Source organism: Lissotriton helveticus, chromosome 4_2, assembly GCF_964261635.1.
Source record: "Lissotriton helveticus chromosome 4_2, aLisHel1.1, whole genome shotgun sequence".
In the NCBI taxonomy this organism is placed as follows: Eukaryota; Metazoa; Chordata; class Amphibia; order Caudata; family Salamandridae; genus Lissotriton; species Lissotriton helveticus.
Window position 1 is genome coordinate 118,170,668 of NC_136064.1, and position 15,569 is coordinate 118,186,236.

Here is a 15,569-nt window from a genome sequence, read left to right on the forward strand (position 1 = left end):
GTTGATGTAACTTCTTCACATTTTCAGAAGAACATTGATATACAATTGTATGAAAAGAGATGGGAACAGAATGTTCATAGACAAATCGCAAATCTATATCATGTCTCATTGACAACCGATTGTTCACTGTTTTATCATGGAAGGTAACCTCTTTCTTGTGTACATAAAGGTGGAAATTGTTTTTGAATGCCCTCCCCTGTGACACATGCAGTACAAAATGTAGAGACAATCCCAGTATAAGAAGACACTTCAGGCACACATTAGAGTGCGTTTGGAAGAGAATGAGGCTTTAGTTCAATTGACTCAATAATTGTGGGCAATATGTGAAGAAGACCTCACGATGGGAGATTGACCTGAACTAGGAAGCAAGTTTGGGCAAAACAACTCAGACATGAAAAAGCAGGTAGGGATCTCACCAGGCAATACTGTGATCACCTGATAACTGGGCTACAGTGTCATTTGATTTAATTGAACTGTGAACTGAATTCTATCCTAATCATGTAGGCAGGGAAGGTATTGCCCAGGTAACCGGAGCACCATTAGGAATGGGGGAAAATGCATGCATAGCTGCTTACTTGTGTGTCTTTTACTTTTCAATTGCATCAGAGAAAATGATAGCCTTCAATATCAGCCTTACAGAACATCACAGAAAGGCTAGAAGCACATCATTTCGGGTTGTTTAGGCTTGCATCATGACTGTCTACAGCTCAGAGGTGCAAAACAGAAGGATAAAGATCTTCTGAAGCAGGTGGACCTCCCATCTCCGTCCCACAGGAGTAGACAACTCATAGAAGGAAAGCTTAGGTAAAGGGAAATACAAGGTGTTTTTACAACACTCCCCCTTGTTAATCTCTGGGGGGGGGGTGCCTTCCCAGGCCAAAGGATGAGTTAGTAGCACTTTCTCTCCACCCTACTGATGGTCTTTAAAGAGGGAGGATCTATAGCCTGCTGTACAGCATCTCTATGAAAAACGCATACTTTCACTGATTTCAAAAGAGCCAAAAGAATATAGTAACTATCACCCCATATAATTGTTTAGCAATGACCTCAAAATCTTTCTGAAATTTTGCCCGTCAGGTGCCATCATTAGTCCATGACTTATGTGTGAGGTTTGTTCCTGCCTGAACCTCCTGACCAACTCCAAATGTCCATCGCCTGCAGATTGAAGTGCTCTCAGTCTCTCTGATCAACTGTGTCAAGTGCGGCTTTCTTTTTAGGACTACAGAACAGGTCTGGCAATTCAACTGCAGAGGTTACTTGGATCACTGCATTCTGACTTTGCACTAGAAGTTTTGTTTTTGTGGCAGTATTTTCGAGTGGTTCCTGCCCATCCTAAGGACCTTCTGTGTATTGATTCGGGAAACAATTTTGATAACCAATGGACACTGAACCTGCTTGGCGCACTGGGAATTTTGCCTTACATGTCAGACGTGTCTCATTACAGATGGGTATGATTTCTAGGACAACAGCTTTGTCATTTGAAAATACAAGGTGACTATAATGAAAGACTCCAAGCTGACTTTGATGCAGTGAACATCTGGACACACAAAAAGGAAAAATAAGAATGTAAGAGATAAAGAAACTAGTATAAATGCTTGTGCACATCACAGGAGAGAGTTTGTGAAAGAACAAAAACAAAGGAGCTTCTGAGAACTATGATCATTTTCGAGAGTAAGTTCATATTAAAGTCTTTTTCGAAGAGGCTTTGCCAGGAGCACATATCTCAAAATAATTGTGTCACCGGGTCACGAACCCATTAGGATCCTTCCCTGTGACAGACTTTTTGTCTTCCCTGCAGGAATAGTCCAGGCCCTTTAAGGGAAGCCTGGATTCCCTTGACCGTGAATCCGCCCCTATGACGTCAGTGGAGAACAACCTATCCCCAAGTGATGACACCAAAGAAAAGGAGGATCCGGAAGACGCGGAGGTGCTGTGGTGCCGCGGAGATATCAAGCCGCATAAAAGAAGCAGACGTGGAGAAGATGGTGCAGAGGACGCCGAGTCGGACTTGAGAAGCAGAACCAACTGACAACGGACTGTCGGAGCAGGAGAGAGAGAGAGAGTCCCCGCCTTGGGAGAAGCCAGGAGGCCACCGGTCCCATGCACCACCCAGCCACGCGCAGGAAAACGCGTGGCTCAAGCAGGTACGGGGTCGTTTCCGTAACCTTCTACACTTTACAAAAGGGGGAACCGGGTAAAGGTGGGAGTGGGAGGGACCAGGACACACCAGTTGCTTTGTGCACTTCACCGCACTTCGGGTTCGATAATTGTGAAGTAATTTTGGTGACGGTGGTTAGCTCTATCCAACACCCACGGTAGTTACCCCCCACTCCCTTCCCCCCATAATCATTCAAACTCAGGCAGTGAAGTAATTGCCACCTTTTTATTGTTTTCCTGCATACACCGGGCAAGCGGCCAAGACCGGCCAAGGTGACCTCCCGACGAAAACAAGCAGGAAGTTATAGCAAGAACCTTGGAACTATATTTAAGACTGGAACTGTATATAACCTCTCTATTGTGTAGAAACCCAATAAACCTCTTGTGCAAAGACCCCTTTGGTGGCTCCTTCCCTCCTTGTATACCCACAAGGTCACAAGTGGCGAGCCAGATAGGAGACTTCCGTCTGACAAGATGGAGACCTTATTAACACAGTTGAGGGATGGACAAGCCAAATTGGAATGGGCAGTGGGACAATCTACTGAACAGGCGGACAATGATAGAGCCGCATTTACAGCTGCTATACAACAGCAGGCAGATGTTGGATTCCACGGGCCCAGACACTGCAGGAACGAGGTATGCCCAAATCCACTACCCTGACTCAAATGCCTCCCATGAGGTAGACAACCATGAGAGGACACCCGAGCCCAGGGCAGGGGACAGGAAATCAAATGAAAGGGACGTCAAAAAGGCTTCACCCCTGAACCGGACTGGACAATAAGACTCAACCACCACCTCCACGCCTCTGTACCTACAAAACAATGTACACACAATTACTTCTGTGTTCAGCTTCAATGATTACCCCTTATTCCCATAGCCACACTCCACCATACAACGATAAGACACCTCCTTACTTGTGAATTGTACAGGATTAGCCTCGGGAGGTCTTTGGCAGCAAGGATGATGAGTATTTCACTAATGTAGGAGCATCCAGTTCCAGGTAGGGATAGGAGATAAAGGAAATTCACTCGAGGACGTTTTCTGCCAAAACGGAGACTCTTAAGGGGAAAAAGCCATTCAACTCGGCATAAAAAACCCCCAGCTAATGTCCTTGCGAGTGTTTATAGTCTTTAAACACGAAGGGGGACACAACAAACAAACGTATCCCTCTTCCGGGATCTGCAGCTCCTCTGTCTTCCCAGCGCGACTGAAAGCGCCCAAGCAGCACACAAAGAGGCGGACAGCCTCACACAACGCGGAAGTAAAGGACGCTGCTTGGAATCCACGCAGCTAACACGCCAGCTGGCGTCTTTCGGTATTATTACTAACTGTCCTTCCGAAGAGCCGATATCCGAGGAAACTGGAGCCCCAGCTATCCTCAAATGAACAACAAAAACACAACAGCTCAATCTTCAGGATTACGAAGGAACAGAGGGAAGTGAGGGAAGGGAGGGGGGCGGGGTGGGATACAGACTTCTCCTAAACTGCACTAAATAAAGGGAAAAAAACGGAATAACCAGGGAGAGGAAAGGGCAAGTCAAAAATAGAACTAAAGAAACAGAGGGGATCCAATTGAAAAGGAACACGAGCCCGTGAACCAATCTCTCTCTCAACGTAGATACCACAACCCAGCACCTGGAACCCAAACTAAAAGATACCAAGCACTGATTTAAGGAAGGGGCGGTTCTTTTATCCCTTCAAGGCCGATCATGTGATGGTGGAGTATGGCCATAGAGGACAGACTAGCCCTATTTCCTAACAGTATCTCCCCCCAATGGTCCTCCCCACCGGACGGGGTTTAGAGGGGTGTTGTCTATGGAACAAACGAACCAACCGTGGCGCATGCACACTACCCGCTGGCTCCCATGTCCGATCTTCAGGTGCATAACCCTTCCAATCCACAAGGTAGAAGAGGCGTCCTCTCCTCCGCCTAGAATCCATAATAGCCTGAACCTCAAATTCCTCTTCCCCATCGATTAACAAGGGAGGGGGTGGTGGCAGAACCTGTGTTGTCGGTATATAGGGCTTCAACAGTGACGTATGAAACACCGGATGGACCTTGTAGTCATCAGGCAAAACAAGCTTCATGGCCACAGGATTAATTACTTGCGTAATAGCAAATGGTCCCACAAACCGAGGCTGCAATTTACGAGACCCCTGCAACCTAAGATTGCGCGAAGCTAGCCACACCTGATCACCCACCTTATAAGATGGAGCGGGGACTCTATGTTTATCTGCCTGAGCCTTCATGGTGACTTTAGTTGCCTGTAGCTGTTCACGAGCTCTGTCCCATATTCCACCCAAGGACCTACAAATATCGTCTATGGCTGGCACATGCCCTGTAGGCTGGATGGCTAAATCCCTAGAATGGTAACCCAATGAACAAAAGAAAGGAGTCATACCCACTGCGGAATGCAGACTATTATTATAGGCAAACTCCGCAATAGGAAGAGCCACCATCCAATCACAAGACAAGGACGACACAAGACACCTCAAATATTGCTCCATGGTCTGGTTCGTCCGTTCAGTCTGACCGTCTGACTGCGGGTGGTACGCTGATGCCAATCGTACATCTATCTTCAGCACAGAACACAGTTCCATCCAAAAATGAGACACAAATTGTGCTCCCCTATCAGAAACAATCGCAGATGGCAACCCATGGATCCTGACTATGGATGACATAAATACCAAAGCCATCTCCCTGGCAGTAGGAACCTTAAGTAAAGGGATGAAGTGTGCCATCTTTGTGAACAAATCTACTACCACCATTATGGCGGTATGTCCCGACACAGGAGGTAAATCCGTCACAAAGTCCATACTAATAGTGTGCCAAGGAGCAGGAGGGACCTCTAAGGGCTGTAACAGACCCGACGGCATGCTATGGGTGGGTTTGCTAGTGGCACAAATGGGACAAGCAGCCACATAACACTGTATATCCTTAATCAATGAATCCCACCAAAACCACCGCAAACACATCTCCCTCGTCTTTTGTATCCCTGGATGTGCTACCAGCGAGGAGGAATGACACCACTCCAAGACCATCTTTCTCAAGGCAGGAGGGACAAACAAACGGTTCCCATGATACAACAGCCCATCCTGCATCGAAACCTGGGGCAAAGCCATCCAAGGGGCTAAATCCAATTGTCGTAATTGCCCCTTGAGAAGTGAGGGAAAATCCTCAGTGTGTGCCACCCCTACAATCTTCTCTTCACCGATCATAGGTCTGTCTTCTTTCACTCGTCCCTCCTCCTTCCCTTCCACATGTATCCTTGAAAGGGCATCAGATTTTATCTGCTGTGCGGCGGGTCGATAAGTAATGACAAAGTCATACTCATTAAAAAACAAGACCCACCGCATCTGGCGAGGTGTTAACGCCCGAGCAGACCGAAAGAATTCAAGATTCTTATGATCAGTATAGATCGTGACTGTGTGTCGAGCGCCCCAGAGATAATGACGCCACTCCTCAAAAGACAATTTCACCGCCAGCAGTTCCCTCTCAGCCACTGTGTAATTACGCTCCGCAGGCAACAGGGTCTTAGAAAAAAAGGCAATGGGGTGCATCTGACCCGTTTCAGCATCCCTTTGGGACAACACCCCTCCCACTGCACACAATGAAGCATCCGTTTCCACAAAAAATGGTAAGGCAGTATCGGGATGCACCAAAACAGGAGCAGATGTGAAGGATCGCAGCAGAAGTTGAAAAGCATCCTGGACTTCAGTGGACCAGACAAAGGGAACCCCCTTCCTTAGCAATCGGGTCAGCGGGGACACTACATCAGAGAAGTGGGAGATGAAGCGCCGATAGAAATTGGCGAACCCCAGAAGGGCCTGGATCTGCTTGACAGTAGATGGTATGGGCCAGGTAATAATAGCCTCTATCTTTCTAGGGTCCATTCGAATACCCTCAGCTGTGATGACAAACCCCAGGAATTCTACCTTCTGTGTGTCGAACTGGCATTTCTCCAGTTTGGCGTACAGGTGATGGTCCTGTAACTTCTGTAACACCTTAGATACATGATCCTGGTGTTCTGCCACCGTCTCTGAGAAAATCAATATGTCGTCCAAATAGACGATGACACTTCTGTCCAGATATTCCCGGAGAACCTCGTTAATGAAGTATTGGAAGGCCGCTGGCGCGTTACACAAGCCAAACGGCATCACGCAATACTCGAATAGGCCAAATTTGGTCTTAAACGCCGTCTTCCATTCATCCCCGGGTCGGACTCGAATGAGATGGTAAGCACCCCGCAAATCCAGTTTGGTAAAGATGGTTGCTTTGCGGAGCTGGTCCAACAACACGGGGATGAGAGGAAGAGGGTACCTATTCTTCACGGTGGCCTTATTTAGAGCCCTGTAGTCCACACATGCCCTCAACGTCCCTTCCTTCTTCGGAATGAAAAAGATCACCGATGACACAGGCGAACAAGAGGGAGGAATGAAACCCATCCCCAACATCTCCTCTAGATACTCTTTCAGATGTAACTCCTCGGGTTCAGAGAGCGCATATATGCGACAAGAAGGCAGAGGAACGTCAGGTATCAAATCGATTTTACAGTCAAAAGACCAATGAGGAGGGAGACCCTGTGCCTTAACCTTATCAAAGACACCCCGAAAGGCGGAATACTGAGAGGGAACCGATATCACCTCCACCCCTGCACAAGACAAGGGAGGTATCCGTTCGACAGCCTCCCTGTAACAATGTGTAAGGCAATGCCTGGAATCTAGAGTCACCAAACGTTGCACCCAGTCAATCTTAGGATTATGTTCCTGAAGCCAGGGAACTCCCAACACCAATCCAAAAGAGGGGGCGTCAATAAGGTCAAAGACCACTGACTCTGAGTGCCCATTCTCGCACAGCAACGTCACTGGTTCTGTCTGGCGTGTAATGGAACCCGAGGTTAGTTCAGTCCCATCGATGGCTCTCACAGGTTCTGGTTGTCTTTTGAATAGACATGGGATTTCTAGCTTTTCTGCCAACGAGATGTCAATGAAATTCCCAGTCGCCCCGGAGTCCAACAAAACAGACACTGGTACACGCCTACTCCCCGACATCAAGAGTTGTGCCGGAATAATGAAATGTCTTGGCACCTGATCTATCACACCCAGCACCTGATAGGTCCCCCCTTCTCCACTGTTCATGGTTTGACTACGATCCACCTGTACACATGCTACCTTTTTGCTAAATGCCTGTCCGGAGGGTTTAACAGGACACTCTCGGGCAAAGTGCCCCCCTTGCCCACAATACAAACATAAATTCAGTTCCCTCCTTCTTCTTTTCTCCTCCATGGTTAATGGGCCTCTCACCCCTCCAATCTCCATGGGCTCGGAAGCAGGCCTATTTTCCCCAATGGATCTTGTTTCCGGTTTCGTATAACTCCTCCAAGGTCCCTGAACCCGACTACGATCACCACGCCTCTCAGTCAACCTATGAGTTAACTTCACCACCAGATCTATAAAGGCAGCACAGTCGTCTGGAGGATCGACCACCTGAGATACCACATCTTTCAGTTCGTCACATAAACCCTGATAAAACAAGGAGGTTCTCTTGTCTGTGGGCCAATGTGTTTCTGACACCAACCTATTAAATGTTGACACATAGGTTAGCAAATCCTGTTTGCCCTGTCTTAACTTGAGGAGCTCCGCATCACTCGCCTGCATAAAAGCATGCTTTGCAAACAGACCCCTCATTAATTCTTTAAACGCCAGGTAATCATGCAATACCGGATCATCATTTTCCACAAGAGGGGTAGCCCATTGTGCTGCAGTGCCAGCCAAATACGATATTGTAAACGCCACTTTAGCCGTGTCATCCAGAAAGGCGGTCGGCCTGCAAATAAAATGCAGTTGGCATTGAGTCATAAAGGTCCCATACTTATTGCTGTCTCCCAGGAACCTCTCAGGGGGGGCCAAGGGAACAGGAACAGGCGTCGTAACAGTAACTGCTACAGGGACACCCCCCTCCGCTCTCTGACCCATCCCGCCTCCATACTGAAATGTAGCTGGCTGGATGACAGGGACATGTCCCCTCTCTTTCAACAGTTCTCTGGCTTTCACGGCCCCCAGCTCCTGCTTCAATCCTGCGTTTTCCTGTTGTAAGTCCTGTACCTGGGCCTGTAAGGCCGCTACCGCCCCCACTATGTCCTGCATTGTAGGTGCCCGCTCGGCTTCCCCCATGGGACCACCCAAGTCCTCATCCATACCTCGTCCGGGCAGTGTATTTTATCGTGGGCTTGGTATTCTGTTGGATTCCACGGGCCCAGACACTGCAGGAACGAGGTATGCCCAAATCCACTACCCTGACTCAAATGCCTCCCATGAGGTAGACAACCATGAGAGGACACCCGAGCCCAGGGCAGGGGACAGGAAATCAAATGAAAGGGACGTCAAAAAGGCTTCACCCCTGAACCGGACTGGACAATAAGACTCAACCACCACCTCCACGCCTCTGTACCTACAAAACAATGTACACACAATTACTTCTGTGTTCAGCTTCAATGATTACCCCTTATTCCCATAGCCACACTCCACCATACAACGATAAGACACCTCCTTACTTGTGAATTGTACAGGATTAGCCTCGGGAGGTCTTTGGCAGCAAGGATGATGAGTATTTCACTAATGTAGGAGCATCCAGTTCTAGGTAGGGATAGGAGATAAAGTTAATTCACTCGAGGACGTTTTCTGCCAAAACGGAGACTCTTAAGGGGAAAAAGCCATTCAACTCGGCATAAAAAACCCCCAGCTAATGTCCTTGCGAGTGTTTATGTGTCCCCCGAAGGGGGACACAACAAACAAACGTATCCCTCTTCCGGGATCTGCAGCTCCTCTGTCTTCCCAGCGCGACTGAAAGCGCCCAAGCAGCACACAAAGAGGCGGACAGCCTCACACAACGCGGAAGTAAAGGACGCTGCTTGGAATCCACGCAGCTAACACGCCAGCTGGCGTCTTTCGGTATTATTACTAACTGTCCTTCCGAAGAGCCGATATCTGAGGAAACTGGAGCCCCAGCTATCCTCAAATGAACAACAAAAACACAACAGCTCAATCTTCAGGATTACGAAGGAACAGAGGGAAGTGAGGGAAGGGAGGGGGGCGGGGTGGGATACAGACTTCTCCTAAACTGCACTAAATAAAGGGAAAAAAACGGAATAACCAGGGAGAGGAAAGGGCAAGTCAAAAATAGAACTAAAGAAACAGAGGGGATCCAATTGAAAAGGAACACGAGCCCGTGAACCAATCTCTCTCTCAACTTAGATACCACAACCCAGCACCTGGAACCCAAACTAAAAGATACCAAGCACTGATTTAAGGAAGGGGCGCTTCTTTTATCCCTTCAAGGCCGATCATGTGATGGTGGAGTATGGCCATAGAGGACAGACTAGCCCTATTTCCTAACAGCAGATAACTTGACCAAATTAGCTGAAGGACAGAACCAGCTTTTGGTAGCCTTAGCGCAATCCCGCGCCGCTGCCCCTCCAGGAGCAGTGGTGCCTCTACAAAAATATGTATCGGGCGATGATCCCGTGTAATTTTTCTTGAACTTTGAAAGGGCTGCTAGGGCCAGTGCGTGGCCCGGTGAAATATGGCCCTTTTATCTCGCTCCTCTTCTATCAGGAGAAGTCCAGGCAGCTCACCAGCTGGCCAATAAAGATGGTACAGCGGCTTATGGACATGTCAAGCAGATCATATTAGATAGGCTTGGGGTTGAAGATGAGAGTCATAGATTGCGGTTCCGCCAGGAAAAGGGGTTACCAAACGACACACCGAAAACGTTATTTTATAAATTAAAAGAGGCAGCCGACAGGTGGCTAAAGCCACAAGATTCGACCATGGACGATGTGATGAGCAAGATATACCTAGAACAATTTTTTGAAGCCTTACCGTATGGGACTCAGAGGTGGCTCAGACAGCATGCAGGATGGACTTTGGAGCATGCCATAGAAATGGCCACCTCGTATGCCAGAGCCCAAATCCGCCCTAACATTCGAAAAGTTGAGAAATCTACTGTCAACAAAGCCCCGTTAAAAATAGAGAAGAATATGACCAAGACCCCTACAGAACCTCCTTTCAAGCCCTGTTCCAAGAAGTTCAAACCTCCCGTTATGACCAATCCACAATGCTATGAGTGTGAGGAATGGGGGCATATTGCGAGGTTCTGTCGGAAAAAGAAAAAGAAATACGAAGAACCAATGGAAGTGGGATACCTACCCCGCGCCATCATGTATGCACAGGAAACTGGTCCCATTTTTTATGTAAGTGTCTTACTTAATGATCAAAATACTAAGGCCTTACTGGACTCGGGGTGTCGCCATTCCGTAGTTAGGAAGCACTTGATTGATAAAACCTTCCTGTTGCCAGAACGTACAGTCAGGATCAAATGTGTACATGGGGACACACGTACCTATCCTTTAGCTACAGTAACGATCACCACCGAAGATAGCCCCCGGGTAAAGTGTGACTTAGGAGTCCTCCCTGAACTACCTGAACCCCTTATCATAGGCACCGATAATGAATGTTTTTCCACCCTCTTAACAGAAGCATTACAGAAGAGTAAACACTTGAAGACAAGTAGAGCGGTGTTATTGGTGTCAGAACCTTGGGCAACCGATTCCAACTTCCGAACCGCTCAATTGAGTGATGCCTCCTTGGCTCAAGCCTGGCAGAACGCCCAGGACAATAAAACGAAAGGGAAACTCGTTTATCCTTCATTTGTAGAAAAAAATGGGCTCCTCTATCGACTTAGTTTGGACCAAGCATCTCCTCAACTAATTGTCCCCGCCGACTTTCGTGACCAAGTCATGTTTTATGCCCATGCCCATCTCCTAGCAGGGCACTCAGGAGCTGAAAAAACCATTGACTAGATAGTCCAACATTGCTTTTGGCCTGGTATATACGCACAAGTGAAGCGTTACTGCCAAGAGTGTCATATATGCCAGAAGCGTAGTGCTTATCTACCCCCCAAAGTACCCCTGGTACCACTCCCGATAATAGGGAAGCCCTTTGACCGGATTGGAGTAGATATAGTGGGGCCCCTTCCTAAAACAACAGGGGGCTACCAATATGTAATGGTTATCGTGGATTACGCTACCCGTTATCCAGAGGCGTTCCCTTTACGCGCAGCCACCACAACAGCTATCTCACAGAACTTGGTAGAGCTCTTCACGAGAATGGGGTTCCCCAAGGAGATGGTCACCGACCAGGGTAATCCTTTTGTTTCCTGCCTCATGAAGCAGGTCTGTGCCCTTTTAAACATCAAACACCTTCGAACCTCGGTTTACCACCCACAAACCGACGGTTTAGTCGAACGATACAATGGGATCATAAAAACCACATTAAAAAAACTCCTAACCGGAGACGGGAAACGTTGGGACCAACTGCTTCCCCTAGCTCTCTTTGTTCTCAGAAGCCAAACTCAAAGTAGTCTAGGGGCATCCCCTTTTGAGCTCCTTTTTGGGAGGAAACCTCGCACTCTGCTAGAGATTACTCGATACAGCTGGGAAAAAGCAGGGGCTCAGGATGCCCAAGAACTCCTAGACTATTCAGAACAATTAAAAACATGATTGCATAAGTTAAGAACCCTCTCGTATGAGACCCTCGAGAAAGCCCAAAGTAAACAGAAAACCTTTTACGACAAAGGCAAGAAATGGAGGGAACTGGCCATAGGTGATTGGGCCCATGTCCTTTTACCCTCATCCACTCATAAAATCAGAAAGGAGTGGCAAGGACCCTTCCCCGTTGTCAGGAAATTAGGGAAAACCACCTATGCATTGAAACTGTCAAACACAAAAACCCAGATATACCACATTAATATCTTTAAAAAGTGGTTAGGACCCCCCCGAACATGCCACTCAGTTTATCTCACCACACCCATTCAACATACAGTGGAGCACACGGTTGTGAGTCCAGATCTGACCGAAGATATGTCAAAAGAACTACGAAACGTTCTACTGAAACATCTTCCTATTTTCTCGGATCAGCCGGGCAGAACAAACCTAGCAATACATTCAATTCCTACCCCTGCTGGGGTAACTGTGAAACAAAAGCCGTATCGGGTCCCTGAAGCACGAAGAGCGTTGCTAAAAGCCGAGGTTCAGAAAATGTTAGAAGCAGGTATAATAGTCCCCTCCAAAAGCAACTGGTCATCTCTAATTGTATTAGTGCCGAAAGCGGACGGGAGTACCAGATTTTGTATTGATTTCAGGGCTGTCAACAAAGTCTCCAAACAGGACGGTTATCCGCTCACGAGGGTGGACGAACTCATTGAGCACCTTGGTGAGGCCCAATACATAACAACCATTGACCTCACCAAGGGCTATTGGCAGGTGCCACTCCTTCCAGAAGATCAGGAGAAGACAGCCTTTTCAACACCCGGAGGGCTATTCCAATTCACCGTTCTGCCGTTTGGCCTGCATGGGGCTCCAGCGACGTTTCAACGTCTTATGGATACCGTCTTAGCCCCATATACCCAGTTTGCGGCTGCATACTTGGACGACATCGTCGTTCACAGTCCCAGCTTGGAAACCCACCTACAACAGGGTTACACATTAACGCGAAAAAGACACGGATGGCATTTACACAATTGAAATACTTGGGATACATTCTGGGGAAAGGCCAGCTATTTCCGCAACAGTAAAAGATAAAAGCCATTCAGGCACAGGTCTTTCCTACCACCCGAAGAGATCTTAGGGCCTTCCTAGGCCTGGTCGGCTATTATCGCCGGTTTATTCCCCATTTTGCTTCAGTCTCCGCTCCCTTGACAGACATGCTTAAAAAAACAGCTTCTTTGTGACACTTCAGAAACTCTGTACCTCAGGCCTTCACCGCCTTCCAGTACCTTAAAAACATCTTATCCTCCGCCCCGGTCCTAATAACCCCGGACTTCAAGAAAACATTTTTCTCACAAACCGATGCATCGGGCATAGGACTAGGAGCGGTCTTGTCTCAAACAGACGATGAAGGCAGAGAAAAACCCATCCTATACCTAAGTCGGAAGCTCTTTCCTAGAGAAGTCGCATATTCAACAATCGAAAAAGAGTGTCTGGCAGTCAAGTGGAGCATAGACAAGCTCCGTTATTACCTGGAGGGCCGCCATTTCACCCTATTTACTGATCAGGCCTCATTGACTTGGTTGCAACAAAACAAAGGAAGAAAGCCTCGCATCTTGCGTTGGTTCCTTTCACTCCAACCTTATGACTTTGAGGTTCGCCATAGAAAAGGCCCATCACAGACCAACGCAGATTTCCTGTCCCGTTATCCACTTTCCCCCAAACGGGAAAAGCTAGGGGGGGAGATTTGTCACCGGGTCACGAACCCATCAGGATCCTTCCCCGTGACAGACTTTTCGTCTTCCCTGCAGGAATGGTCCGGGCTCTTTAAGGGAAGCCTGGATTCCCTTGACCGTGAATCCACCCCTCTGACGTCAGTGGAGAACAGTCTATCCCCAAGTGATGACGCCAAAGAAAAGGAGGATCCAGAAGACGCGGAGGTGCTGTGGTGCCGCGGAGATATCAAGCCGCGGAGAAAAAGCAGACGTGGAGAAGAAGGTGCGGAGGACGCCAAGCCGGACTTGAGAAGCAGCGGACCCGGAGCATAGCCAACCGACAACGGACCGTCGGAGCAGGAGAGAGAGAGAGAGTCGCCGCAGCGGGAGAAGCCAGGAGGCCACCAGTCCCATGCACCGCCCAGCCACGCGCAGGAAGACGCGTGGCTCAAGCATGTACGGGGTCGTTTCCGTAACCTTCTACACTTTACAAAAGGGGGAACCGGGTAAATGTGGGAGTGAGAGGGACCAGGACACACCAGTTGCTTTGTGCACTTCACCGCACTTCGGGTTCGATAATTGTGAAGTAATTTTGGTGACGGTGGTTCGCTCTATCCTACACCCACGGTAGTTACACTCACTCCCTTCCCCCCATAATCATTCAAGCTCAGGCAGTGAAGTAATTGCCACCTTTTCTTTTGTTTTCCTGCATACACCGGGCAAGCGGCGAAGACCGGAAAAGGCGACCTCACGACGAAAACAAGCAGCAAGTTATAGCAAGAACCTTGGAACTATATTTAAGACTGGAACTGTATATAACCTCTCTATTGTGTAGAAACCCAATAAACCTCTTGTGCAAACACCCTTTAGTGGCTCCTTCCTTCCTTGTATACCCACAAGGTTACAAATTGTTTGCACATTTTTCAGTTCTACTGAGAATGAAAAGACTGCAGCTAATAGTGTCCTAACTATCAATTTCCCCAAATCTCTACTAAGATTGCAAGTCTAGTGTCATGTGGTTCTAGAGACATTGTCGACATCTTTAAGTTAGCATGAGCCCGGTAGCTATGATGCTGCATTTGCATGTCTTTATTTTGCACTACGCGGTTTTTGCATTTCACATGATAACTCTCTGCTGTACACGTTCTCTGCCTCTTCCTGGAGTTTAGTCTGAACATAGTGTGAAAGGTCGATAAATATTGACTCTTGTTATTCTGTACTGCTCAGGCCCTAGCACTTAGACAAAACATACCAATGTAGCAGTTTTTGCTGGGGTCTCATGCATCGATATTATGGGCATGCATGTTTAGTTAACACACACTTGGATAGGGACCTTTCTGGGGAGAAGAGAAACCCGCACCTGTGATGTAGAGATATGATCTATGACCTGAGGTATGGGGTCTGCTGTCAAAGCCAAGAGATCTTTCATTATATAATAAAACATCTGCTTACCAAGGAGAGGGTGGTTAGGCCTTATTGTCCTTTAGCCGCTGTCTTTTTACATTTTTTCTCCCTTTATGATATATGGCCTTGCTTAAATGCTAACTGTAATGATATTATGCATTTTGTTGCTGGTGGTGGCTCGTATACTGCATTTTGGAGCACGTTAGTTAAAATAAATATTTTCAACTATTTTCGTGTTTATGTCAGATCTTATTGTGGACGAGTACAAGAATGTGAGCGAAAAGATGAGTCTTGTTACACGATTCCTGAGAGATCTGGGAGTGTTGTGTTCTGGGGTGCCTAATCATTGGTTTCTCCATTTGTGAGTAGGAGAGCAAATGTGACACTATAGGTAGTCAGTCCTGGGGTTGTGGGTGCTGAGGTGGTAGGAAGGCATAGCCCCTATACACTGATGTCCCGTATTCCTGCACTTAGTTCTGTGTATGTGCAGATTCCCTGCAACACAAGAGCACATCAAAAATACTGGAAAGGGTTGCTTTGTTGGATGATATATTGCCTTTTTGCTTTATATTCTTGAAGTTCTCTTGGAGAATGGTTTGACATGAAGAAGGGAGGTTTTAAGGGGTGGGGTGTGACCCCCTGCACAATAGTCATCTACTGATAGTACTCTGTCAAGCCCAACCATGCAGATGTAAAACAAGTAGTACTTCCACCCATGTTTGTGAGAAGAGTGATGGGGGAATCGAGG

General features: G+C 47.6%; 1 protein-coding gene across 1 annotated transcript in view; it reads right to left on the minus strand.

Annotated features, from left to right (window-relative positions):
• LOC144752074 (indolethylamine N-methyltransferase-like) overlaps positions 1-15,569 on the minus strand; it is a 79,658-nt gene that overhangs the window by 42,435 nt on the left and 21,654 nt on the right. The gene's annotated exons all lie outside the window — the stretch shown is intronic.